This window comes from Schistocerca nitens, chromosome 1 (genome assembly GCF_023898315.1).
Source record: "Schistocerca nitens isolate TAMUIC-IGC-003100 chromosome 1, iqSchNite1.1, whole genome shotgun sequence".
Taxonomy (NCBI): Eukaryota; Metazoa; Arthropoda; class Insecta; order Orthoptera; family Acrididae; genus Schistocerca; species Schistocerca nitens.
In genome coordinates, this window is record NC_064614.1 from 1,102,465,919 (window position 1) to 1,102,492,315 (window position 26,397).

General features: G+C 44.5%; 1 non-coding gene and 1 pseudogene across 1 annotated transcript; both read left to right on the top strand.

The window, feature by feature from the left end:
• Nucleotides 1–2,509: 2,509 nt before the first annotated feature.
• On the top strand, nucleotides 2,510–2,584 carry Trnas-cga (transfer RNA serine (anticodon CGA)). Its single transcript has one exon. It is a non-coding gene; the product is annotated as a tRNA-Ser (tRNA).
• Nucleotides 2,585–18,301: 15,717 nt separating this feature from the next.
• LOC126210956 (5S ribosomal RNA) lies at nucleotides 18,302–18,419 on the top strand (annotated as a pseudogene).
• The last annotated feature ends 7,978 nt before the right edge of the window (nucleotides 18,420–26,397 follow it).

The following is a 26,397-nucleotide window of genomic DNA, read 5'->3' on the forward strand; positions in this document are numbered from 1 at the left end:
CTTTCATGTCATTACTCAAAACACAGATCAGTGTTGCAGTTGCCAATGTGTTCTTTATTTATTTAATTGTTGCTGTTTCCCCGAAATATCATCCTCTATGCAAACCGCGTAATACTCAAAGCGGTTTCATGTAGCTCTCCACTGTTGAATTAATTACTGTCATAAAGTTGTTTTCGTAACACAATATATTTAGTGATACTTAATACTTACAATCAAATTTGATGAGATGTGTACAAATCCACTGTCAACTAACGAAAGGAAGTACATACTGGAATTTCTTCCTTTTCTAAACAAGTTAAATGTTTAGTGACGGTCTCGGAAAACTTAAAATTTTGTCAGTCCTTGCTGTTTATCTCAAGTGACTGTTGTAGTCTGACGAGAAAGGCAGGCCGCTGCCCGTACGTCACGAAGGTAGGCTCGCTCGCTCGCTCAGCTCAGCAGGTTCAAATGGCTCTGAGCACTATGGGACTTAACTTCTGAGGTCATCAATCCCCTAGAACTTAGAACTACTTAAACCTAACTAACATAAGGACATCACAGACATCCATGCCCGAGGCAGGATTCGAACCTGCGACCGTAGCGGTCGCGCGGTTCCAGACTGTAGCACCTAGAACCGCTTGGGAACTCCGGCCGGCAGCTCAGCAGGCAAAAGGCGTTTCTAGACTAGTTACCTCGCAGCTGGGCGTGTAAGTACTAATAAGAATTGCATCTTCTTCTGAAATCTGCTCTTATGAAATCTTATTGATTAACAGTATTACATAAAAATTTAATTCAACATCAGTACTCGATATAAATGGTGCAACGGCTTGTTTGTAGCATTCTCTCTTCTGCTTAACAGAAGAAGAGTTGCCTTGTGCAATTGATAATCATTTTGGCGTGATTTTAATTTTATTGTACGCGAGTAGAACCGTAACAAATTATAAGTACGCCTATGGACTTTCAATCATTGGAGGACTGAAACTGTAAGACTCTATAATAGCGGATTCCAGCAGAAGATGCAATTCTTGTTTGTAAGTACACATCTAGTTACGGGTTAACAGGTGTAGAAACGTAGTTTGTCTGCTGAGTTGAGCGAGCGAGCGCAGGCCTACCTTCGTGGCGTACGCGCCGCGGCCTGTCTTTCTCGTAGATCTCGTTCAACACTTTTCATCCACGTTTCCGACGTTTTCGACTCCACGCGTCTTATATTAAATTACTCGCCTCAGCGTTATCTTGGTCGTTTTGTGGGGTCGGAGGGTTTAAACATTAATAACAATCATAATGTACAGGAATAATTGCAATTATGTTCTGCCTCAGAGGACATCTATTCGTGGTAGACATACGTCGCGTTTCGGAACGATAATGCGTAGTCGCTTCAGAATTTTACTCAGATGAAAAGGTATAAGTTGCCAGTTGATTTATAAGATTCACATATCCAGTAAAACCACACTAGCAGCTGACTAACAATGGGCGGGAAGATAACGACGAATGAAGTCGTTTGTCCCTATTCCTAGAAAAGTAGTTAACATCCTTCTCCTAGGATAATGGGAACGGCGTATGAGACAGAACAGGACATTATCTGATTACACAATCGTATGTAACTCGTAGAGTGGCACACGTGGAGAATTATTCGTATAGTAACGAGGCATGTTGATGTACTTTAAACGCTTGGGGGACGTGCAGCAAGCAATAAGGCACTCGTAAAAGTATTTTGTCTACGCTAACTGCTTTTAGAAATAACGGCGACGTCAGTAAAAGCAGTGTGATGCTGGTGTGATCTCGTCAAGCCTTCCACGGTCAGCTGTTAACGGAGTCGTGAGGAATTTAAAACTCGCGACACAGACCATGAGCGTTTTAGCGTCGGACAACACTGAGTGTTGGGAAACAAACACCAGAGATAAGGGAACCAGCACCTGAGATAAGGGGCCGACAGCTGAGTGACGCAGCGCCGGACTTAGCGGCTATCCACTTTTCCCCGGCTGCTAGATAAAAGTCCTGAGCTCTCAACAGTACAGGCGACAGCAATTTGCAATACGCTGTGTGTCACGGAAGTGGTCGAGAAGTGAATAAGAATACTGCACCAGGAGAAAGCAGAACGATGAGCGAAACACATAGGGAGATATGCCATGCACACCAGCACGTGGGACTTGGTGTGTTTAGTGGAGGTATCTAATGTGAACGGGGCTACAGACCTGCAGTAAGTCCTAACTAAATACTATCTGTTACTATAAGTTATACGTCATGAGCTGACAGCAGTCTAATTAAAAAGAATTACACAAGACGCGTTTCGCTTTTATTTACAAAGCATCTTCCGTGGTTGACACTTTCGTGGCAGATTAAAACTGTGTGCCGAACCGAGACTCGAACTCGGGACCTTTGCCTTTCGCGGACAAGTGCTCTACCAACTGAGCTACCCACGCACGACTCAGGCTCCGTCCTCACAGCTCTACTTCCGCCAGTACCTCGTCTCCTACTTTCCAAACTACTGGTACTGACTGAAGTAAAGCTGTGAGGACGAGGTGTGAGGCGTGCTTGGGTAGCTCAGTTGGTAGAGCACTTGCCCGCGAAAGGCAAAGGTCCCGAGTTCGAGTCTCGGTCCGGCGCACAGTTTTAATCTGCCAGGAAGTTTCATATCAGCGCACACTCCGCTGCACAGTGAAAATCTCGTTCTGAAAAGTGATGATGTTTGGTTATGTAACGTTGTTCTCTGGTGTTTAGTCATAACTGTACTTAGCGCCCTGTACACCGAATTACCTCTACACCAGACAAGTCGTCCGTCCATAGAGAATGCTACCTGTAAAAAGCGGGCGTGGACCACTAGTTTACCTACAAATTTAAAAGCTCTTTCTGGATATTTCAGACAGCCTAGAGATGAGCTCTTTGTTGTCCTTCCTCTCGGTCATTAGTACGTAAACTAGTGTCTTCGCCAAGACTTTCCAATGAACTGAAATATGTGTCATACAATTTATGATATTTAAACGATCACCTGCCACAGTTTGAAATCCTGATGAATTTTGTTTTACATTGTGTTGTCCATCTTGTCTATTGTGACAAGAAATATAGAAATTATGCATGGTGTAGAAGAACCGTTATGTTTCAAGCATTTGTTTACTGATGACCTACATTGTAATGATTTTGTATCATTACAGCGAGTCAGTAACTATTTTCAATTAACATAATACACGTATGTGAAATGCTAAACTAAAAAAAGAACAAAGAAAAAACTTGAAGCCGGTCGGGGGTGGCCGAGCGGTTCTAGGCGCTACAGTCTGGAACCGCGCGACAGCTACGATCGCAGGTTCGAATCCTGCCTCGGGTATGGATGTGTGTGATGTTCTTAGGTTAGTTAGGTTTAAGTACTTCTAAGTTATAGGGGACTGATGACAGAAGTTAAGTCCCATAGTGCTCAGAGCCATTTTTTGAAAAAAAAAACTTGAAAATAAACCATAAAATTACAATTCAATGCATAAAACAAAATAAATAAAATGAATAATTTGAATAATAATTAACGTTTACATGTTTTAATTAAGTTTCCTGAAAATATTCGAACAACACATTGTGTACAGCTTATTTTCCAAAAATGATATTTCAGAAGCCAGCTTTATTATGTATGGATGACCGTCGTGTGATGTGCAAGCTTCGTTAAATTATGTAGAAACAAAAGATTTTATTTTTCGAAATTCATTAATGGTGATGGGCTATTTTGTAAGAATTCAAATTATTACAAAAACTGATTACAGTTTTCACGAAAGTTGATTATAGGTAAACTTCTACATGAAACACATTTTTTATACGCCATGGTTACAAGGATATTCCCTCTAAACTTAATGTGTCATATTACTTTTTGTGGTGAGTTTTACTCCTTAAAAGTGAAATTGGGCAAAAACGAAAAAAAAAATGCTTATTGCATTATTATGAGCACTCTACACGCCCGCAAAGTTTCATCAAGATAGTTTATTTACTCCTGGACATCTACCCTAGATAATATCTTAGCTACAGATAACAACACACGCAAAGTGTCATTTCACTACTGCTTGATTGCAGCAGGGCATGTAATACACTCAGTTTTCAGATGCTATTTTTAAAACTTATGTTGCTGAATTTATCAGTCACTCAAATGATTCAACTTATACGTAAGGAACATATATCAGTGCGTCATCTCTAGGTAGGAGAATTTTTGGCGTATTGAAGAGCTCTGTGAAGTTCGCTGTGAAAGACGGAGAGAAGATTACAGTTTGCAGTGGACGATGATGTCATTAGAGATGGACAAGAAGCTCGGATTAGGGGAGGATGGAGATGGAGTTTTTCAGTGCCTTTGGCAGGAACCACTCCAGCATCTACGTCAAGCGATTTCGTGGGTTGGTCATATAGAGGCGGTAAGAGGCTATCAGTGGTATTAATTGAAGTAGTGATCACAATCACGAAAGACATTCGAGACATACAAAATCAAGTGCTCTTGTGTAGACTACAGTTTGTCGGATAAGTTAGGGAGGAAGGGCGCTGTTCAGTTCGTCTCCTTGCAGCCGTGCACGCATCTAGGAGCGAGGACGTTTGGTGGTGTTTGAGAATTTCTGCTGCGACGTCTGCGCTGCCCGTGCGCGGGGACAGCACTGCAGCAGACGCCGTTTCCGCCGCAGTGTGGAGTCACACACGCCGCGTGCAAACAAACGTCCGTAGGCCCGCGGCCAGCGGAGACGCATTTACAAATTAAAAGTGGGCGCCGCCAACAGAGGCAGACGTAAACTGGGATAATTTAGTGCGGCCGGCTCTCAATTCCGCTGCATTAACATAATTAGAGGAGTCCCTCTTTTTTATGCGCCTCTATGCTGCGACGCGGGCGAACGCCGCGTCGCTGGCGAGCGCAAAAATTGACCCTGCTGCGCTGCCCGCAGCTGGGAGAGTCCGTCAAGATAACAGGTGCTGTTATGGGCCACGTTTATCGCCGTTTGCAGCTTTATCGTAAGCACCGTGCAGCTAGTACTCACTAACAGACCGAGCTCTTTTGTGCATTCTTTTACGTTAACGCTCCAACGAAAGAAAGTGATTAACAACGGCATGCTACGTCAGGGGGGGGGGGGGGGGGCTGTGGGGAACGATTGTGCTACAGAGTCGACCAGGTGATTACCTTCACTCATTGTTTGGTGGTTGGAGAGGATAACAAAGTATGGAAATTTGTGGTACGTTCCTATGGGTCCAAACTGCTGAGGTCACCGGTCCCTAGGCTCACACACTAATTAACTTAAACTTACACTAAGAACAACACACACACCCATGCCCGAGGGAGGACTCCAACCTCCGACGAGGGGAGCCGCGCGAACCGTGGCAAGACGCCCAAGACCACGCGGCTACCACGCGCGACGGAGGACAAAAAAAGTATTTCGCATTCAGAGTTGCAAATGTAAAAACGATGCAATATACAAGCTGCGACATCGTCGCGAAAAAACACAGTGACCCGTATATGTAATAAGTTTCCTTTAATTATCGTCTATAGTCACAATCTTTTCTGTTTAACACATTACCGGTTTCGGTCTTTAATGACCTTCATCAGATCTGTCTCATAAAATCAAAGTCCTAATGCCACTATGGGTGCAGTGCATTAGGACTTTGATTTTATGAGACAGTTCTGATGATGGTCATTAAAGACCGAAACCGGTAATCTGTTAAACAGAAAAGATTGTGACCATAGACGTTAATTAAAGGAAACTGATGCAATGTACGACGGCGTGCGGAAAAGCAATATCTCTGAATTTTTTATGCGAAAATTCTTAAAGTTTTTTCACTAAAACTATACTAACATTCTTCATCTTTATTCTTCATGTCTACCTCAGCCTGGCGACGAACACATTTCTCCCATAGTCCACTTTCTTTATACAGATATATTGATATTTTCCCAAAACATTTCTTTTCTCGACCCCGTCGGAGGTTCGAGTCCTCCCTCAGGCATGCGTGTGTGTGTTGTCCATAGCGTAAGTTAGATGAAGTAGTGTGTTGGCTTAGGGACTGATGACCTCAGCAGTTTGGTCCCATAAGATGGTTCAAATGGCTCTAAGCACTATGAGACTTAACATCTGAGGTCATCAGTCCTCTAGTCTTAGAACTACTTAAGCCTAACTAACCAAAGGCCATCACACTCATCCATGCCGAAGCAGGATTCGAACCTGAGACCGTAGCAGCCGCGCGAAGTTCCGGACAGAAGCGCCTAGAACCGCTCGGCCGCCGCGGCTGGCTTGCTCCCATTAGACCTTACCACAAATTTCCAAATTTCTTTTCATGATATATCGATATCGAAATGGCAGTATAGAGTGCCGATATTTTTATTTCATACTACATTTTTTTGTCATTGTTGGTAAATATTTGAAATTGTAGTAGAACATAATTTTACTGTCTCTGTGTGATGGGTTGTTACTACTGTTTGAGCTGTCATCCAGTCCAGTCTTTCTCTTTCACTATGTGAAGCAATTATGGGTGGCACAAAGAAGAAGTTCGATTGCACCAGGGGGAGGGGGGAGGCGGGGGAGTGAGGGGTGAGAAGGAGCGGTGTGGGTGGAATAACCAGATTTCCGATGTGAAGATATAGCACACAGGTTGCGTTAAAAAAAAACTAGTGTGCTGTCTCTTCATATCGGCGTTCTTCAAAACCAACTGATGAAAATGATGAAAGAAATCTAAACGACAACATTGCTTTTTGCGGTGGGTGGGGACGTGTGACGGGAAATGCTGACGTAATCGGCGCTATGCGCTACTAACGGAAAATGCGACGTTAGACTTCACCATGCAATTTTGGCATTGCAACTGCTAGGTCGCTAGCGATAGCAAAAAAAAAAAAAAAAAAAAAAAAAAAAAAAAAAAAAAAAAAATCCGATACGTGACGAATCCGAACGACGGACCCATCGGCCACGTTTTATTGTGGCATTAACGTGCAGGTTACCACTCTTTGCAAAGTGGTCGTCGCCAAGCGTGAACATACATGTTTTTCCTCTCAATCCTTGCTCGAAGGTTGTTGAAGAGGCTGGAAGCTTGTTGATATACAGAATAGCTAATAATAAATGGTTCAAACGGCTCTGAGCACTATGGGACTTAACATCTGAGGTCATCAGTCCCCCAGAACTTAGAACTACTTAAACCTAACTAACCTAAGAACATCACACACATCCATGCCCGAGGCAGGATTCGAACCTGCGACCGTAGCGGTCGCGCGGTTCCAGACTGAAGCGCCTAGAACCGCTCGGCCACACCGGCCGGCAGCTAATAATAAATCAGTACTTAAATATACAGTTCTAAAGCCGGCCGTATATTTACAATGTGCAGTTGATATTTTTAAAGCCCGCTACGTCGATATATGGATGTCCTTTAATGATGTTTTATTCAATATCGATGTATCGGATTCCCGCTATTTTTAAAAATATCAACATTCCTAATAAGGACACTGTAGAATGTTTGACTTTGACGGAGCCACAGCCTTACCTCTGCTTGCGCCGCTTCATCACGCTCAAAGTGAACTCCTCGAAGGAGTTCTGTTAAATTTTGGAAACAGATGGAAATCGAAAGAGGCCAAATCGCAACTGTATTGAGAAAGATCGATGACAGCGAGGCGAGTTGCAAATGTTGCAGCGCTCGTAAGACGTCTGGCATTTTCATGCTGAGGGAGAGTGCGCTCCATATGTGGACGCTTCCTGGTCGGACGAGTCTCGTTTCAAATTGTATCGAGTGGATGGACGTGTACGGATATGGAGATAATCTCACGAATCCATGGGCCCTGCATGTCGAGGAGGGGACTGTTCAAGATGGTGGAGGCTCTGTAATGGTGTGGGCCGTGTGCAGTTGGATTGTCTGATACGTCTAGATACGACTCTGACAGATGACACTTATGTAAGCGTCCTGTCCGACACCTGCATCCATTTATGTCCACTGTGCATTCCGACGGACTTGGGCAATTCAAGCAGAACAATGCGACACCCCACACGTCCATAAATGCAACAGAGTGTCTCCCGGAACACTCTTCGGAGATTAAACACTTCCGCAGGCCACCAAACTCCCCACACATGAACCAACGTGCTGTTCAGAAGAGATCTGCACCCCTCGTTCGCTTACGGATTTATTGTGTCAGTTCCCTCCAGCACCACTAATGTCGAGTCCATTCCACGTCGTATTGCGGCACTCCTGCGTGACCGCGGGGGCCCTACATGATATGAGGCAGGTGTACCAGTTTCTTTGGCTCTCCAGCGTATCTTTATTTTACTGGAGGAGATGGACGTTGTTTTTACTCAGTTTTGGCGTCGCCTGCTATTACCGGAGATTTTAAATGGGGCTGGCAAATCATCTATTCCACATGCCTTCCTATTCTTCATCTCCTTCAGCGCCTTTTCTACTTCTGCTTCCAAGATGGTAAATCCCTTTCCATCTTCCGGCACGTATTGCTCCTCTTCAACCTTAATTTCGCTTTGCATTTCATCCCCCTTCTACAGACATTCAATATATTCTTGCCATCTGTTCAAAACCTCCTGTGGTTCTTCTGCTAGAGTAGATGAAGAATAGGAAGGCATGTGGAATAGACGATTTGCCAGCAGAACTGTTGAAGAGTCTGGGAAACAAGGCAAGAAAAGAAATAGTCTACCTCTGTAACGAGATACATGACTAAGGGGAATGGCCTGAGGTCTTCGCTGCAACGGTTATGATACCAAAAGAGAAAAAGAGAAATACTAAAAAATGTGAAGAGCACCGGACCATAAGTCTAATTTCTCATGCAGCTAAAGTCGTGCTGCGAGTGTTGAATAGAAGGTTATATGGCAAGCGGCATAGAGGGATTGCAGAAGAGCAGTTCGGATTTAGAAGAGGGAAAGGAACAAGAGATGCTATTGGCCTGCTAAGAACTATAGGGGAAAGATATGTGGAAAAGGGTAGAGAAATCTTTGCTGTTTTTATAGATTTAGAAAACGCTTTTGACAAAGTTCAGTGGAACAAGCTGATACATGTATTGAAGAGGAAAGAAGTAGATTGGAAAGAGAGACGACTGATACAGAATCTATATTTACACCAGAAAGTAAGGATAAGGATTGGAAATGAAATGTCAGAAGGAAGCAGCATTGGACGAGGTGTTAGACACGGTTGTTGCCTTTCCCCACCGTTGTTTAACGTATACCTTGAAGAGATTATTGCGAAAAGTTTAGACGGGAAAAGAGGAATATGTATTGGTGGAAAGAGAAAAGAATGTATAAGATTTGCTGATGACATGGTATTCGTGGCAGAAAGTGAGCGGACAGGGAATAACATGCTCAACGATCTGAATGAAGCTTGTGTGGAATATGGGATGCAAATAAACACAGCAAAAACAAAGAGTATGGTCATCAGTACAAGACGCAGACTGTCCAATATTAAAATAGGACAATCTACAATTAGCCAAGTAAGTGAATTTAAATATCTCGGAAGCACAATAACTGAAGACTTGAGATGTCACCAGGAGGTGAAAACTCGAATTGCCATAGCGAAGGAGGCATTCAACAGAAAGAGGAGACTCTTATGTGGCAAATTAGATAAAGGACTAAGGAAAAGGCTTGCCAAATGTTTTGTCTGGAGTGTGGCACTATATGGGGCAGCAACATGGACGCTGAGGCGAGAGGATGAAAAAAGGTTAGAAGCATTTGAGATGTGGATGTGGAGGAGAATGGAGTGAATAAGCTGGATGGAAAGAGTGAGTAATGAAAGAGTATCGGAAAGGGTTGGTGAGAGAAAGTGTCTGCTGAAGGTTGTAAGAGAAAGGAAAAAGAACTGGTTGGGACATTCATTAAGAAGGGAGTGTTTGCTAGTAGATGCTTTGGAAGGACTGGTTTGTGGGAGAATGAGAGGAAGAAGGAGATACAAGATGCTAGACGACACAAAGGGAAGAGGAAATTATGCAGACCTGAAGAGAATGGCAGAAGACCGGACAGCCTGGAGAACTACCATGTGACAACCTGCCTTTAGGCAGAACACTGATGATGATGATGATGATGATGATTAAACGGGGAAGACTCGGGAGTCGCTCCTTTGTGGTGTTCTCGTGTTCGCCCGCGGACGCGGTATCGGATGTCCAAGGGCAGGACAGGGTGCCGTCTCTGCGGCTGCGGGCAGTGTGGTCGTCCTTGCAAGGAGCTCACACGGCGGCCGGCAGCGCAACCTGGCCCGTTAAAGCCGTCTTCACACGGGATGTGAAAACGCACGTGGACGTACACGTTACGGTGTGGAATCCACTGCCGCTGTTCTGCGAAGCGTGAAATGAAGACTCTGGTGTGTCATACACTCCTGGAAATTGAAATAAGAACACCGTGAATTCATTGTCCCGGGAAGGGGAAACTTTATTGACACATTCCTGGGGTCAGATACATCACATGATCACACTGACAGAACCACAGGCACATAGACACAGGCAACAGAGCATGCACAATGTCGGCACTAGTACAGTGTATATCCACCTTTCGCAGCAATGCAGGCTGCTATTCTCCCATGAGACGATCGTAGAGATGCTGGATGTAGTCCTGTGGAACGGCTTGCCATGCCATTTCCACCTGGCGCCTCAGTTGGACCAGCGTTCGTGCTGGACGTGCAGACCGCGTGAGACGACGCTTCATCCAGTCCCAAACATGCTCAATGGGGGACAGATCCGGAGATCTTGCTGGCCAGGGTAGTTGACTTACACCTTCTAGAGCACGTTGGGTGGCACGGGATACATGCGGACGTGCATTGTCCTGTTGGAACAGCAAGTTCCCTTGCCGGTCTAGGAATGGTAGAACGATGGGTTCGATGACGGTTTGGATGTACCGTGCACTATTCAGTGTCCCCTCGACGATCACCAGTGGTGTACGGCCAGTGTAGGAGATCGCTCCCCACACCATGATGCCGGGTGTTGGCCCTGTGTGCCTCGGTCGTATGCAGTCCTGATTGTGGCGCTCACCTGCACGGCGCCAAACACGCATACGACCATCATTGGCACCAAGGCAGAAGCGACTCTCATCGCTGAAGACGACACGTCTCCATTCGTCCCTCCATTCACGCCTGTCGCGACACCACTGGAGGCGGGCTGCACGATGTTGGGGCGTGAGCGGAAGACGGCCTAACGGTGTGCGGGACCGTAGCCCAGCTTCATGGAGACGGTTGCGAATGGTCCTCGCCGATACCCCAGGAGCAACAGTGTCCCTAATTTGCTGGGAAGTGGCGGTGCGGTCCCCTACGGCACTGCGTAGGATCCTACGGTCTTGGCGTGCATCCGTGCGTCGCTGCGGTCCGGTCCCAGGTCGACGGGCACGTGCACCTTCCGCCGACCACTGGCGACAACATCGATGTACTGTGGAGACCTCACGCCCCACGTGTTGAGCAATTCGGCGGTACGTCCACCCGGCCTCCCGCATGCCCACTATACGCCCTCGCTCAAAGTCCGTCAACTGCACATACGGTTCACGTCCACGCTGTCGCGGCATGCTATCAGTGTTAAAGACTGCGATGGAGCTCCGTATGCCACGGCAAACTGGCTGACACTGACGGCGGCGGTGCACAAATGCTGCGCAGCTAGCGCCATTCGACGGCCAACTCCGCGGTTCCTGGTGTGTCCGCTGTGCCGTGCGTGTGATCATTGCTTGTACAGCCCTCTCGCAGTGTCCGGAGCAAGTATGGTGGGTCTGACACACCGGTGTCAATGTGTTCTTTTTTCCATTTCCAGGAGTGTATTTTTGCCTCGTGGAGAGGAACGTTGCCAAGAGATGTGGCATCATTTTTACTTCACAAGCAGTACATAGGAGTAGCCATATTGTACGCTTTTTCTTGTTTTCTTTTTCATTACAGAGCACGTGGTATGAATATAAGGTGTTTCAAAAGATCTGAAAATTGAGGATCTCTCGAAAGCGCATCGGAGTAATTCGCTGAATTACAGGCCCATATCACTTACGTCGGTTTGCAGTAGGGTTTTGGAACATATACTGTGTTCGAACATTATGAATTACCTCGAAGGCAACGATTTATTGACACATAGTCAGCATGGATTTAGGAAATATCGTTCTTCTGAAACACAACTAGCTCTTCACACTCATGAAGTAATGAGTGCTATCAACAGAGGATGTCAAATTGTTTCCATATTTTTAGATTTCCAGAAGGCTCTCGACACCGTTCCTCACAAGCATGTTCTAACCAAACTGCGTGCCTATGGAATATCGCATCAGTTGTGCGACTGGATTCTTGATTTCCTGTCAGAAAGGTCACACTTCGTAGTAATAGACGGAAAGTCATCGAGCAGAACAAAAGTAATATCCGGCTTTCCCCAACGAAGTGTTATAGGCCCACTTGTTCCTGATCTACGGGTATATTAACGACATAGGAGACAATCTCAGTAGCTCTCTTACATTGTTTGCAGATGACGCTGGCATTTATCGTCTTGTAAAGTCATCAGATGACCAGAACAAATTGCAAAAATGATTTACATAAGATTTTAGTATGGTGCAAAAAGTGGCAATTGACCTTGAATAAAGTAAACTATGAAGTTATTCACATGAGTACTAAAAGAAATCCGCTAAATTTCGATTACGCGGTAAGTCACACAAACCTGAAGGCTCTAAATTCAACTAAATACTTAGGGACTACAATCACAAATAACCGAAACTGGAACGATCACATAGATGATGTTGCGGGTAGAGCAAACCATAGACTGCGATTCATTGGTAGACCACTTAAAAGGTGAAACAGGTCTACTAAAGAGACTGCTTACACCACGTTTGACCGCCCTATTCTGGAGTATTGCTGTGCGGTGTGGGATCCGCATCAGGTGGGACTGACGGATGACATCGAAAAAGTTCAGTGAAAGGCAGCTGGTTTTGTATCATCGCGAAATAGGGGAGATAGTGTCACAGACATGATACGTGAATTCGAGTGGCAATCATTAAAACGAAACCATTTTTCGTTGTGACGTGATCTTCTCATGAAATTTCAATCACCAGTTATCTACTCCGATTGCGAAAACGTTCTGTCAGCACTCACCTACATAGGGAGAAATGATCATCACGATAAAGTAAGAGAAATCAGGGATCACACAGAAAAATTTAAGTGCTCGTTTTTCCCGCGCGCCTTTCGAGTGTGCAACTTTACAGAGACACCTTGAAGGTGGTTCATTGGTACCTCAGACAGGTTCTTTATTTTGAGTAGCAGAGTGGATGTAGATTTAGATGTAGATGTACTATTTGTTATGAGAACATGACAGGAAACTACATATCGTTAGTTAAACTACGTAACGTTAGTCAGCGTGCTGAGAAAGTATACTGTTTCGGTGCTATGGCACAATGATGAGCCATCAAAAGCGAGTCGTTTTGGTACATTTTGTCATAGTGAAATTTCAAATAATAAGATTTGTAGGTACACCCTTTACAAACTCTGTACCACACGCGGAGGAATGCTTGCTCTGTCGAAGCCGAAGAGGACTTTATAGTGTGATGAACTGTAAAGACAATGTAGTAGATTCTCATCCACCTCCTTCAAATGTTTTTTTTTTCTTTCTTTTCTAAAAGATTCTGGGTCTATGTTATTAATGTAACGGAAGTATTATCTGCAGAAGTCGAAATTATGTATTTTAAATCATGTACGTGCTGCAGTTCTTGTTGCATATGTCAATGTCTGGAATGTTTTCCCAGTGACCAGAGATCTTAATACGACTGTCGAATTATGTCAGAAAGTAAGAACAAGTTACACACTGGAAGCTTTTGCTGTATGAACCCTCGTATACCATAAAAAGCAGAATATAACAGGAGTAAGTGCAGTCATTGTTAGTGCTGACTGAGGACGGTGTACTAAACAACAGTACATCAATATTCTTTTCATTTGCAGTACAAGAATTATTGCTATTACGAGTAGCATGTTTTTAGATTGGTTAGTACCTCGAGGTACAGGTGCCAAGAATAGAGTTGCGCTCTAGCAAACTGCGGTTCGATAGTTTTGGTACACTACACAAATGACATAGTGAATGGTAGGATTACCTGTAGCACTGGTAGGGAAAGACACATAAAGGAATGTGTAAGTAAGAAACTCGGAACCTGCGATTCCTCTAGATTTTTTTTTGTTTGATTGTTTGTTTCGAGTAAGTTCTTCTTTATTTTCACTAAAACCATCTCCTTTCTACGTCACAAATCAATTTTTTTTAATAAAACCGAAATAATACACTGACTTGTGCTATAAATACTATTTATTTTTAAGTAACAGACCCGAGGATAAATATCTAGAACAAAAATATTCCTTAGGTTATGCAGTTACCCTCACTCAGTTTCTAGACAGTTTACCGCTTCCCTTTTTTAGGAGAATCTAGTAAGAAATTGATAGCATACGTAAAGAAAGTGACTGTTATGAGGTAATGCACAGTATGATGCAACACATCTAACGTTCAGGTAACGCGGGTATGACCTTAACCAGATTAGTTCATATTGAATCAAATGATGTTCGACGTTGATTTTGCCAAGTGCAGTTTTATTTTAAGTTGACCCAACGGATTCAGTGTGGCTAATGTTGGCACGGCGGCAAAAACCCGCAAAGGTTTGGATTTTATCATTTTACAGACAGAGTTCACATTCGTGCGCCCTAAAATGTCCTAGGGGGTGGAGGGGGAAGGGGGGAATAGATAATAGCGAAAATTTATGAAATTATGTGTTTATTTAAATATGCAGGATATTTGCTTCGCTGAGGGAACTATATCTTTCATCATGATAATGCTGCCTGTCTGTGATGTGTCTGGCTTATCTCAGGTAGTCGTCACAAACGCATAATGACATACGTAATATCTTTGCATTGTCCCCAGTGTGATGTAGCCATAAAGTTTTACGCAGGATGTTTTCCACCTATCGGTGTATTCTGGTTCCTTTGTTATTTCCCAAGTATTCGAATAACAGAGTTATAGTGTAATCAACCAACATGTCTTCCTACATGTCCGACGGTAGGGTAATAAGTTTCTCGCTGTATAATAAAAGAAAAATAAGTGTATCGCAGCCGTAAACTGACAATCAAACAGCAGAAACGGGCGTTCTTAAGAATGTGTTGTCCGTTATTACCACGTGAGCTGTTCACGTTAGAGAGAGACCAAAATAAGAATGCAAGACCATTCGTGTGTTGTTAATCCTTAGGGTAAAATGGTCTATTACTACATGATTTTGTTACCTGCGCATACATGTTTGAGATATCCTGCTTCAACTTGCAGCTTCCGTGTCCTGAATTTGTGCAGTTGTAATTAGTGCATTTTCTCAGATCCACTCACGACAGAGACCGAGTGAGCTGGTAAGGCACTAGACTCGCATTGGCCCACGGGCAATACTGGCTCCGCACGAACTCGTGACGTCATACCAGTTGCCGTATATCGCGCACGCTCGGCGGCCACCAGGCGAGAAACCAGTACCTCAACGGAAAGATACCGAGTAAAATTCAGCGTTTCTATGTGTTATCGAGAGCGTTAGTGTATTTAAAAGCGCATCTAAGGCGTATTGGACTGGTCTAAAATACTAACTCCCTCCCCGCTGGAGACGGTCGCTGCAATTCGTAAAACCTGCAGTGTCACGTGCTGTGATGCGCGCTGCAGGGCCCGTTTATCTACAGCAGTGAGTGACGTCACTACGATAGGCGCCGTGGCCTACGATAAATATGGGCCCAAGCGCACGTCTATGTGACGTCAGCAGTGTAGTTTTAACAGACGGCCGACACAAACGCACGTTTTGTCGAATACTTCGTGAAACTTCTTTGACCAAACTACTTCACTGGAGTTATTACACGACAGTAAAACTTTTCGTCATAGTTGTTCGGGAATGCATGCATAGCAGTTAACAACAGCATATGTTGGTGAGATTTCTGGAAAAGAGAGAAATAGAAACGTAGGTGAAACTGTGGGCAGCGAATGGAGAAGCTTGAAGTGTTCACCAGATTAGCTTCGTGAGCTAGAATGCGAGGACATAAAGAACAGCGAAAATTGTTTAAGAATGGGCGAGCAAACATTTCAGTCTGTCCTTATGTTAGTGGCCTCTTTATCTGCATACGCGGTACTCATTTAAGAAATACCGTTTCGTACTTTCATTCATCACAATTGATATTTTTTCGAAAGCCAGCAGGTGTTTCATCCTTGATTTAAATGATGAAACACTGACTAGTTACATATTTTTTCATGCTTAATATGACGTTTTTCAAGAATTTATTCTCATTATCAAAAGGAAATGCTCCCGTAAGTGTTTTATGTGTTGTTTTATGCTGTTGTTCTGCTTCTCTTGGCCTGCAGCTGTGTTATTAAGTTCAGCTGCAACTGGGAAACATCACATAAAACACCGTCCAAATATTTATACTTGATCACGAGAATAAATTCTCGTAAATCATTGCATACATTGTGAAAAAATATGTGACTGGCGCAGTGTACCATTCTACAAATCATGAATGATATTTTTGCTAAAGATAGTCTCATGGCTAATTTAAGATTTTTAGCAACAAGCGAATGCTATTCCAACTTTCAATATAGCACTCGAACACCACAACGTGCCATTTTACGTATTATTCCAGAAACATGGGAACCAATATATAAATCACCCAATGAGGAATTTATGAAGGTTATTTTGGGTTACTTGGAGAACAAATAGACACATTTATTTCAGTTATATATACTTTTAACACACCTGGCTTTCCATACCTCCACCTCCTTCCATATTCCATTTTTTTATATTTAAGCTTAACATTCTCCACAGCGCAGCAGATTCGAATGCAGCTGATTGCGACAGCTATTTCTTTGTAAGAGTACAACCGCTTATTATGGTTTTTGCAGTCAGAATGCTTAATGGCATGAAGAATTTCACATTTTTCATTCTTTGCAACGACCAGTGCGGTGGTCGCCACGCACCAAGAGTACTTCATCATTTTATAGCTTAAATGCAGTGAAGCAAGCGAAGCGAAATATAAACAGCGGCTCACTCTGAACTTCTATCAAAAATCTTTGCTAAAAGCTTCCCTACTAACACTGTCAAGGAACTGATCAAAGGGCTGTGGGCTTTGGTCAGTATTTATCTTTGGCGACGTCACTCAGCCGTCGTAGATCACTGCTAGACGCGTAGTGCAGCGTTTCGCCGCGCGGCGGCCCTGCTGTATCTTGCGGCAAAACAACCGCAACATTTATGAACAAGTGTACTGTGGTTTGCTAACATGTAGTGCCTCACAGCGTTTTAGCGAAATTTTTTAGTTACCGTACAATTTTTTCATCAGGAGGAATAACACAGACGTGAATTTTTCCTCATTTCTCTGGCCGTGGTGCCTACAACACAGCTGGCCGAAGTGGCCGAGCGGTTCTAGGCGCTACAGTCTGGAACCGCGCGACCGCTACGGTAGCAGGTTCGAATCCTGCTTCGGGCATGGATGTGTGTGATGTCCTTAGGTTGGTTAGGTTTAAGTAGTTCTAAGTTCTAGGGGGCTGATGACGTCAGATGTTAAGTCCCATAGTGCTCAGAGCCATTTTGAACGTACAACACAACACAACATTCGTAGGTCCTTGTGTTTCATTCCGGGTAGCTTTCTCTTTGCTGGTTATGTTGCTTCTTGTCCGACGCTCCAACATCGATGATATTAAAAATGAACACTTAATGCTTGTTGCGCAAAAGTGGGAGAAAAATATAGTTAGTTTTTTGGAGAAGTTGTAATCCTTTCAGAATACTGTAGACCAGCAACTGGCTTGGTGCCACGCATTATTTCTTAAGTTACTTACGTATCGAGTCGATCCTGTACCGTGGCAAGGCTACTGTATATTTGCGATTTTCAGTTGTTAGAAAGAAAGTAAGAATTACTTATCCGAGCCATGGTTCCAACAGATTGTAGGTCTGCAACTGTTTATTGCTGAGGAAATCGGATATTTTTTTAACAGCAAGGTGTGCGGTTCGAGAACGGGCTTGTCAGGCCGAAACAGGTAATCACTGCAGCTGAATTTTATATCAGTGCAACTGAGACGGACAAAATAAATTTATCCAAGAAAGGGAAATGTCCAGTTTATAAAGAAAAAGTTTTATAACGACTACACATTGCATTTCTTGACTAACAATTGGTAGTCCGCAGCTCGTGGTCGTGCGGTAGCATTCTCGCTTCCCGCGCCCGGGTTCCCGGGTTCGATTCCCGGCGGGGTCAGGGATTTTCTCTGCCTCGTCATGACTGGGTGTTGTGTTATGTCCTTAGGTTAGTTCGGTTTAAGTAGTTCTAAGTTCTAGAGGACTGATGACCATAGATGTTAAGTCCCATAGTGCTCAGAGCCATTTGAACCATTTGAACAATTGGTATTCACAATTAATGTAAAATAAACATACCGTAACTTTTTTTAGGCAACGGCCTTGCCGCAGTGGATACACCGGTTCCCGTGAGATCACCAAAGTTAAGCGCTGTCGGGCGTGGTCAGCACTCGGGTGGGTGACCCTCCTGGCCACCATGAGCTGTTGCCATTTTCGGGGTGCACTCAGCCTCGTGATGCCAATTGAGGAGCTACTCGACCGAATAGTAGCGGCTTCGGTCAAGAATACCATCATAACGACCGGGAGAGCGGTGTGCTGACCCCACGCCCCTCCTATCCACATCCTCCACCGAGAATGACACGGCGATCGGATGGTCCCGGTAGACCACTCGTGGCCTGAAGACGGAGTAACCCTTTTTGCTTCCTGTCGTTGTAGATTACGTTGGCTCTTTAATTTTTTTATATTTTCCCCTGGAGTACTCCCTAGTTTCAATGTTATGAAAATGAGCTGTGCGAAATTTGGACTAACAAGGGAACCTCCCCATCGCACCCCCATCAGATTTAGTTATAAATTGACACAGTGGATAGGCCTTGAAAAACTGAACACAGATCAATCGAGAAAACAGGAAGAAGTTGTGTGGAACTATGAAAAAATAAGCAAAATATACAAACTGAGAAGTCCATGTGCAAGATAGACAACATAAAGGAAAATGTTAGCTGATGAGCGCCATGGTCTCGTGGTTAGAGTGAGCAACTGCGGAATGAAAGGTCTTTGGTTCGAGTCCTCCCTCGAGTGAAAATTTTATTTTCGCAAAGTTACGTTCTGTCCGTTAATTCATTGACGTCTCTGTTCACTGTAATAAGTTTAGTGTCTGTGTTTTGCGACCGCACCGCAAAACCGTGCGATTAGTAGACGAAAGGACGTGCCTCTCCAATAGTTCCGAAAACATTTGATCGCAAGGTCATAGGTCAACCGATTCCTCCACAGGAAAACACGTCTGATATATTCTTTACGACACTGGTGACGGTATGTGCGTCACATGACAGGAATATGTTGTCGACCCACCTAACTTGCACACTTGGCGAATGGGTAAAAAGATTCTTCTACCTTGCCCGATTTAGGTTTTCTTGTGGATGTGATAATCACTCCAAAAAAAGTGATGAAAACATAAGAGTTTGTCACATAAACTGCATCAAATGAATGCAACAGTTTCAGAGTCGCACAGTTTTCCCTGTGCTCTGTCAAAACATATGTTTTTTACGTTTTCAAATGTTTCCGTGCGTAGACCGTCAAATTCTGTATATGTCCACGCAAATCTGAACATGTCCTGGAATTTTGGAGAGCGAAGTTGATTATGTGTGAGTGCCTGAACTTTGATAATTATCTGAAAATAAAAAATTAAAATTTTCACCCGAGAGAAGATTTGAACCAAGGATCTGTCGTTCCACAGCTGCTCACGCTAACCACGGGACCACGGCGCTCGTAAGCCAACACTCTCCTTGATGTTGCCTACCTTGGGCATGGACTAATCGGTTTGTATATTTTGCTTATTTTTTTCATAGTTCCACACAACTTCTTCCTGTTTTCTCGATTGATCTGTGTTCAGTTTTTCAAGGCCTATCCCTGTGCCAACTTATAACTAAATCTGAGGGGGGTGCGATGGGGAGGTTCCCTTGTAAGTAACATTAGGGAAACGGTGTCTCTGCGTCTCAAAACTATAAGATCCAAAAAAGAGAAAACCTCCAACTTTATAAAATATTTCTTGTTCGTAAAAATCAGTTAATTATCTGAAGTAGACAATTTGTTTAGTTTTGTCTCCGTGGCCGCATGCGTTGTTATGTCACAGTTTGCACAGGTCTAGTGACGTTATAGGTCTGTCACCGAACTCAGGGAATGGAAGGGCACAGCAAGACAAGAAATTCCTTTTCATGAAACCCACTTCCGCGGGTAGGTAACAGTTACAGGGAAGTTAATACTGAACCTTCAACATCAATTCATTTACGGAAGAAATGTTATTTGTTCGGGTATCGCTAGCGTGATATAACTGGAAGCAAACTCTCATCAGAGATAATGGTCTTCTTTCACAATCTGTGGGTGTGTGATTTATGTCAAAGTGGAACACTAGCTCCTACCGATACGCCAGTATACCAACAACTCTCTCATCCCTCAGCTGTATCTCATAACAACACTGGGCGCACACAGTGCTTCATTATCGCTTCTTGTTGTATCCTCAACCTGTGCGAGTGAAATATGTTATGTTTGAGTAAGGAACCATGGACCTCTTACATGTTCTTATTGATCGTATTATTATACTGCAGTAATAATACTTAATTTGAAAGTAATGGGTCAAATGGCTCTGAGCAGTATGGGACTTAACTTCTGAGGTCATCAGTCCCCTAGAACTTAGAACTAATTAAACCTAACTACCCTAAGGACATCGCATACATCCATGCCCGAGGCGGATTCCAACCTGCGACCGTAGCGGTCGCGCGGTCCCAGACTGTAGCGCCTAGAACCGCTCGGCCACTCCGGCCGGCGAAAGTAATAAATACGTTAGTTAATTGGCTATTTTCTTACAAAAAGGATTTTTATCACTTTTTCTAGTTTGTGTACTATTTCCTTTTCGTATTGAGACCAAACCGTACACAAATCACGGCTTGGTGCAAAGGAATCAAACTGGTGGAGGGGGGGAGCGAGCGGGCAGCGCAAAGGAAATGTCAGTCTTTGTAAATAATTTTCAACATCTGGGATACATCTTTAGTCTGAGGTTTCTGTGATTGTAGTCTTTAGCACCTTATTCTAAAAAATTAAGCCATTCCTTACTTCGTAATTATTGTATCAGGTATGACCTCTAGACAATGGCGCCGACTTTCCAAAGTTTCTCTGGGTGCATATCAATGTCGGAGCTCCCGTGTCCTTCAAAGCCATTGTCTCAACTAACAAAACGATAAAAATCCAGATTACATCAAAAACATTCACTGAAATTTTAAACCACAAAGTTCTAACGTTAAAAAAAAAATAATAACTGTTGAGGTAGTCTGAAGCGTTCAGCTTCCTTGTATCTTGAATTATTCTTTACTACTACTCAATATTGGCAAGCAGAAATTTTAAAACATTTGTTAACGAATGAAGAGGGCATATTGTAACGTGTCACTTGTAAGGAAACGGGAAAGCAAGCAGATAAGACGGGATTCCATTCACAGTACAGTGCGCCTGTTATTCTGGGGAGTGCCTTTGTCTTGGCCAGAGAAACACAAGCGACGGGGGTGTGTGTTGCTTGGTTGCCTTTGCACATACATCTGAAACACATGTGTTTTAGACGTCAGAATTTGTAACTTCCATCTCACTGTTTTAATAGTTCTCTTTGATAAATGCGAGTGAGAAATATTTATTTTATTTTGTTCTTACCAAACTAAAAATTTTGCCGGTGCAACAAATCCACAAGATTACGTATGTGGGTGCACGAACTCCGGCACACCCACATAGTTAGCGCACATGCCTCTAGATCTTAATCACTGTCGCAGATGTGCCATGAAGGGGCAGGTGTAACAGGCTGGAGACATTTTCCTTCCGACCGCCTCTCTGCGTAGTCTGCTGTCGACACCTGCGCCACCATCAAACCGACTGCAGCATCAGCCGCTGGACACGCCGCATGTTAACCGGCCGCTTGCTCTTGTTTGTCCGCCGCAGCGACAAACCAGCCGCAAGTGAGTGCAACTCAGTGAACAACAATGAATTGCAATACTGTGGCACGGCGAAAATAAACGCGCTGCGTTTTCGCCGGCGACAGTTACGACAGCGCCGCGCGCGGCTGTCGTTTTTTGGGCGGCCAGTAACGGTGGCGCCAGCTGGCCGGTGCGGGATGCGGGCCTCTGCCGCCTGGGGCAGCACCGGCAGCTGCGGCGCCGCGCCGGAAGCCGCTCACCTGGCCCCGCCACCTGGCCACCGCAACCTGCCGCGCCACGCCGGGCCACGCCAGGTGCACTCTCCCCAGCAGCCACCAGCCTGCGTCAACACGACGCAACTCTCCGTGCAAACTATCCCTACTGCCTCCAACAAGTGCCATCTGCCTTCATACCTCTTCACATACTGTCAGGCTTCTGAGGTCCCCGGCGGGCCGCGGTGGTCTAGCGGTTCTAGGCGCTCAGTCCGGAACCGCGCGACTGCTACGGTCGCAGGTTCGAATCCTGCCTCGGGCATGGATGTGTGTGATGTCCTTAGGTTAGTTAGGTTTAAGTAGTTCTAAGTTCTAGGGGACTGATGACCACAGATGTTAAGTCCCATAGTGCTCAGAGCCATTCTAAAGTCCCGAGTTAGATCCCTAAACGGCGCTATGAAGTTTCCTGTCACCATAGTCTACTTTTGGCGATGCTTCTTACAGGCTCTTGTGGTCCTAGCAACACGCTGATACACTACTGGCCATTAAAATTGCTACACCAAGAAGAAATGCAGATGATAAACAGGTATTCATAGGACAAATATATTATACTGGAACTCACATGTGATTCCATTTTCACGCAGTTTGGGTGCATAGATCCCGAGAAATCAGTACCCCGAAAAACCTCTGTCCGTAATAACGGAACTGATACGCCTAGGCATTGAGTCAAACAGAGCTTGGCTGGCGTGTACAGGTACAGCTGCCTATGCAGCTTCAACACGATACCACAGTTCATCAAGAGTAGTGACTGGCGTATTGAGACTAGCCAGTTGCTCGGCCACCATTGACCACGCGTTTTCAATTGGTGAGAGATGTGGAGAATGTGCTGGCCACGACAAAAAATGGTTCAAATGGCTCTGAGCACTATGGGACTCAACTGCTGAGGTTATTAGTCCCCTAGAACTTAGAACTAGTTAAACCTAACTAACCTAAGGACATCACAAACATCCATGCCCGAGGCAGGATTCGAACCTGCGACCGTAGCGGTCTTGCGGTTCCAGACTGCAGCGCCTTGAACCGCACGGCCACTTCGGCCGGCCTGGCCACGACAGCAGTCGAACATTTTCTGTATCCACAGAGGCCCGTAGAGGACCTGCAACATGCGGTCGTGCGTTATCCTGCCGGAGTGTAGGGATCGAATGAAGGGTAGAGCCACGGGTCGTAACACATCTGAAATGTGACGTCCTCTGTTCAAAGTGCCATCAATGCGAACAAGAGGTGACCGAGACGTGTAACCAGTGGCAACCCATACCATCACCCCGGGTGAGACGCCAGTACGGCGATGACGAACACACGCTTCCAATGTGCGTTCACCGCGATGTCGCCAAACACGGATGCGACCATCATGATGCTGTAAACAGAACCTCCATTCATCCGAAAAAATGAAGTTTTGCAAATTCGTGCACTCAGGTTCGTCGTTAAGTACACCATCGCAGGCGCTCCTGTCTGTGATGCAGCGCCAAGGGTAACCGTAGACATGGTCTCAGAGCTGCTAGTACATGCTGCTGCAAACGTCGTCGAACTGTTCGTGCAGATGGTTGTTGTCTTGCAAACGTCCCCATCTGTGGACTCAGGGATCGAGACGTGGCTGCACGACCCGTTACAGCCTTGCGGATAAGATGCCTGTCATCTCGACTGCTAGTGACACGAGGCCGTTGGGATCTAGCACGGCGTTCCGTATTACCCTCCTGAACCCACCGGTTCCATATTCTGCTAACAGTCATTGGAGCTTGACCAACACGAGCACCAATGTCGCGATACTATAAACCGCAATCGCGATAGGCTACAATCCGACCTTTAGCAAAGTCGGAAACGTGATGGTAGGCATTTCTTCTCCTTACACGAGGCATCACAACAACGTTTCACCAGGCAACGCCGGTGAACTGCGGTTTGTGTATGAGAAATCGGTTGGAAACTTGCCACATGTCAGCACGTTGTAGGTGTCGCCACCGGCGGCAACCTTGTGTGAATGCTCTGAAAAGCTAATCATTTTCATATCACAACGTCTTCTTCCTGTCGGTTAAATTTCACGCTTGTAGCACGTCATCTTCGTGGTGTAGCAATTTTAATGGCCAGTAGTGTAATTCTTTCGTTGTGCGCCTTTTTTTTGTCTTACAATATATTTGCCAAAATACTCAGTATCAATTATTTCTCTGCTACCGCATCCTTCCCAAATCCGCCCTCGTGTTCCGGCTCTAGTGACCTCGTGAATGGAAGGTTAAACTCTAATATATCTTTGCTCTTCCATTGCTTACATTTTTCCCCTTGGATAACATTTTCAAAGAACTCTACAACTGAAGAAAATGTGGCAGATGTGAAACACTATCGCTGCAAGCAATCCACCATCCAGGAAAGTCATCTCACAGTACAGGGTCTGTCTATAAGAGCCTCAAAACGCACTGAAATTGGTGATGTCGTTTCTGAATATGAGTTGTAAAGGGAAACTGCCAATGGAACTCAACTGCTAACCATACAGAAATTTAGTATAATCTGTATCTACCACTTTTCCGACAGTTTTTCCTCTGGAATAGTGCCTACAATTCTCTGCTAATATGTTTACGTCATCTTCTGACAAATTAGGAATTGAACATTCAAAATATTTAGAAAATACCAGGGACAGAAAGCGGCAAACATGATAACAGCTACCAGTTTAACAGAATGGCTCAATTGTTGTGTGGTTTTCTCCTAGGACTGGTTTGATGAAGCTCTTCAGAATACTCTGTCCCGTGTAAGCTTTTTCATCTCTTTATAACTACTGCAAACTACACCTATTTGAACCTGCTTCCCGTTGTCATGTCTTGATTTCCGCTCCACCTCCCCCTCCCTCCCCGTACAGTTCTTACCCCTACCATTACGAAATCGACGATGCCGTGATGCCTCAGACCGTGTCTGGTCAACCGATCCCTTCTTTCAAGTAGTGTTATGAATTGCTTTCCTTTCTAATTCAGTTCAGTACCTCTTTCAAGCCGGCCGCGGTGGTCTAGCGGTTCTGGCGCTGCAGTCCGGAACCGCGGGACTGCTACGGTCGCAGGTTCGAATCCTGCCTTGGGCATGGGCGTGTGTGATGTCCTTAGGTTAGTTAGGTTTAAGTAGTTCTAAGTTCTAGGGGACTTATGACCTAAGATGTTGAGTCCCATAGTGCTCAGAGCCATTTGAACCACTTTTTTGAACCATTTTTGAACCTCTTTCAAATCCTGACATTTCATCTTCGTTACACTTCTACAGCAACACATTTCAACAACTTCTTGCCGGCCGCGGTGGTCTAGCGGTTCTAGGCGCTCAGTCAGGAACCGCGCGACTGCTACGGTCGCAGGTTCGAATCCGCCTCGGGCATGGATGTGTGTGATGTCCTTAGGTTAGTTAGGTTTAAGTAGTTCTAAGTTCTAGGGGACTTATGACCACAGATGTTGAGTCCCATAGTGCTCCAAGCCATTTGAACCAACAAATTCTTCTCCATACTTGTCCACGTTTCACTTGCGTGCAATACTCACTCCAGACAGACACATTTAGAAAAGACTTCCTAACATTCAAATTTACACTCAGTGTGAACAAATTTCTCTCCCTGAGCTGCTGTGCGTTCATCTACGTTTTATTAGTAATAGAAAGTTCTCAGACTATTGGTCTTGAACATGTGACAAGAAAAGTGCAAACCACGTATCTGTGTTTATGGTACGATTGGCTAACAGACAATTATTGTCTTAAATAAAATTGAAAAACTTTGGTAAAGTCTATGATTTGCGACTGTGTTTCCGTTGCCTCTAGTTAGAAGATTTAGTGACTGGTTACTTCAGGGCCCCAGTGCAGCGATAGCTATCCCCAAGCAGTGATTCTAGCACGTTCACCATAGCCGCTAATTGTGCACCGTCTGCCTAGCGTCAAACAAAGTGACGTTGGCTCTTAACTCTCTGAGATTACACAGACAACCGACTACGAATGGCCATCGCTACGCCAAGCTCTCTCTCGATCCGAAAGTGCTCTTAAAATTAACTGACCCGTAGAGTCGCCCATTTTGCTGTTTTACTAATGCTAAATATCCACTTCACTAGCTTTCATTGGCTCTAAGTGTTAATGACTTATGTACTAAAAAAAAGCTACTTTGATTTAACAGTTAACAACATATGATTACAGAAATACTCCAGTTTACAAATACTGCAGTTTATAGTTGTCTACAGCAGATTAGTTTGATGAACTACAGTTATCAGTTAACAGATAATTCATTTCAAAATTGCTCAAAGTGGAGATACAAGGGCA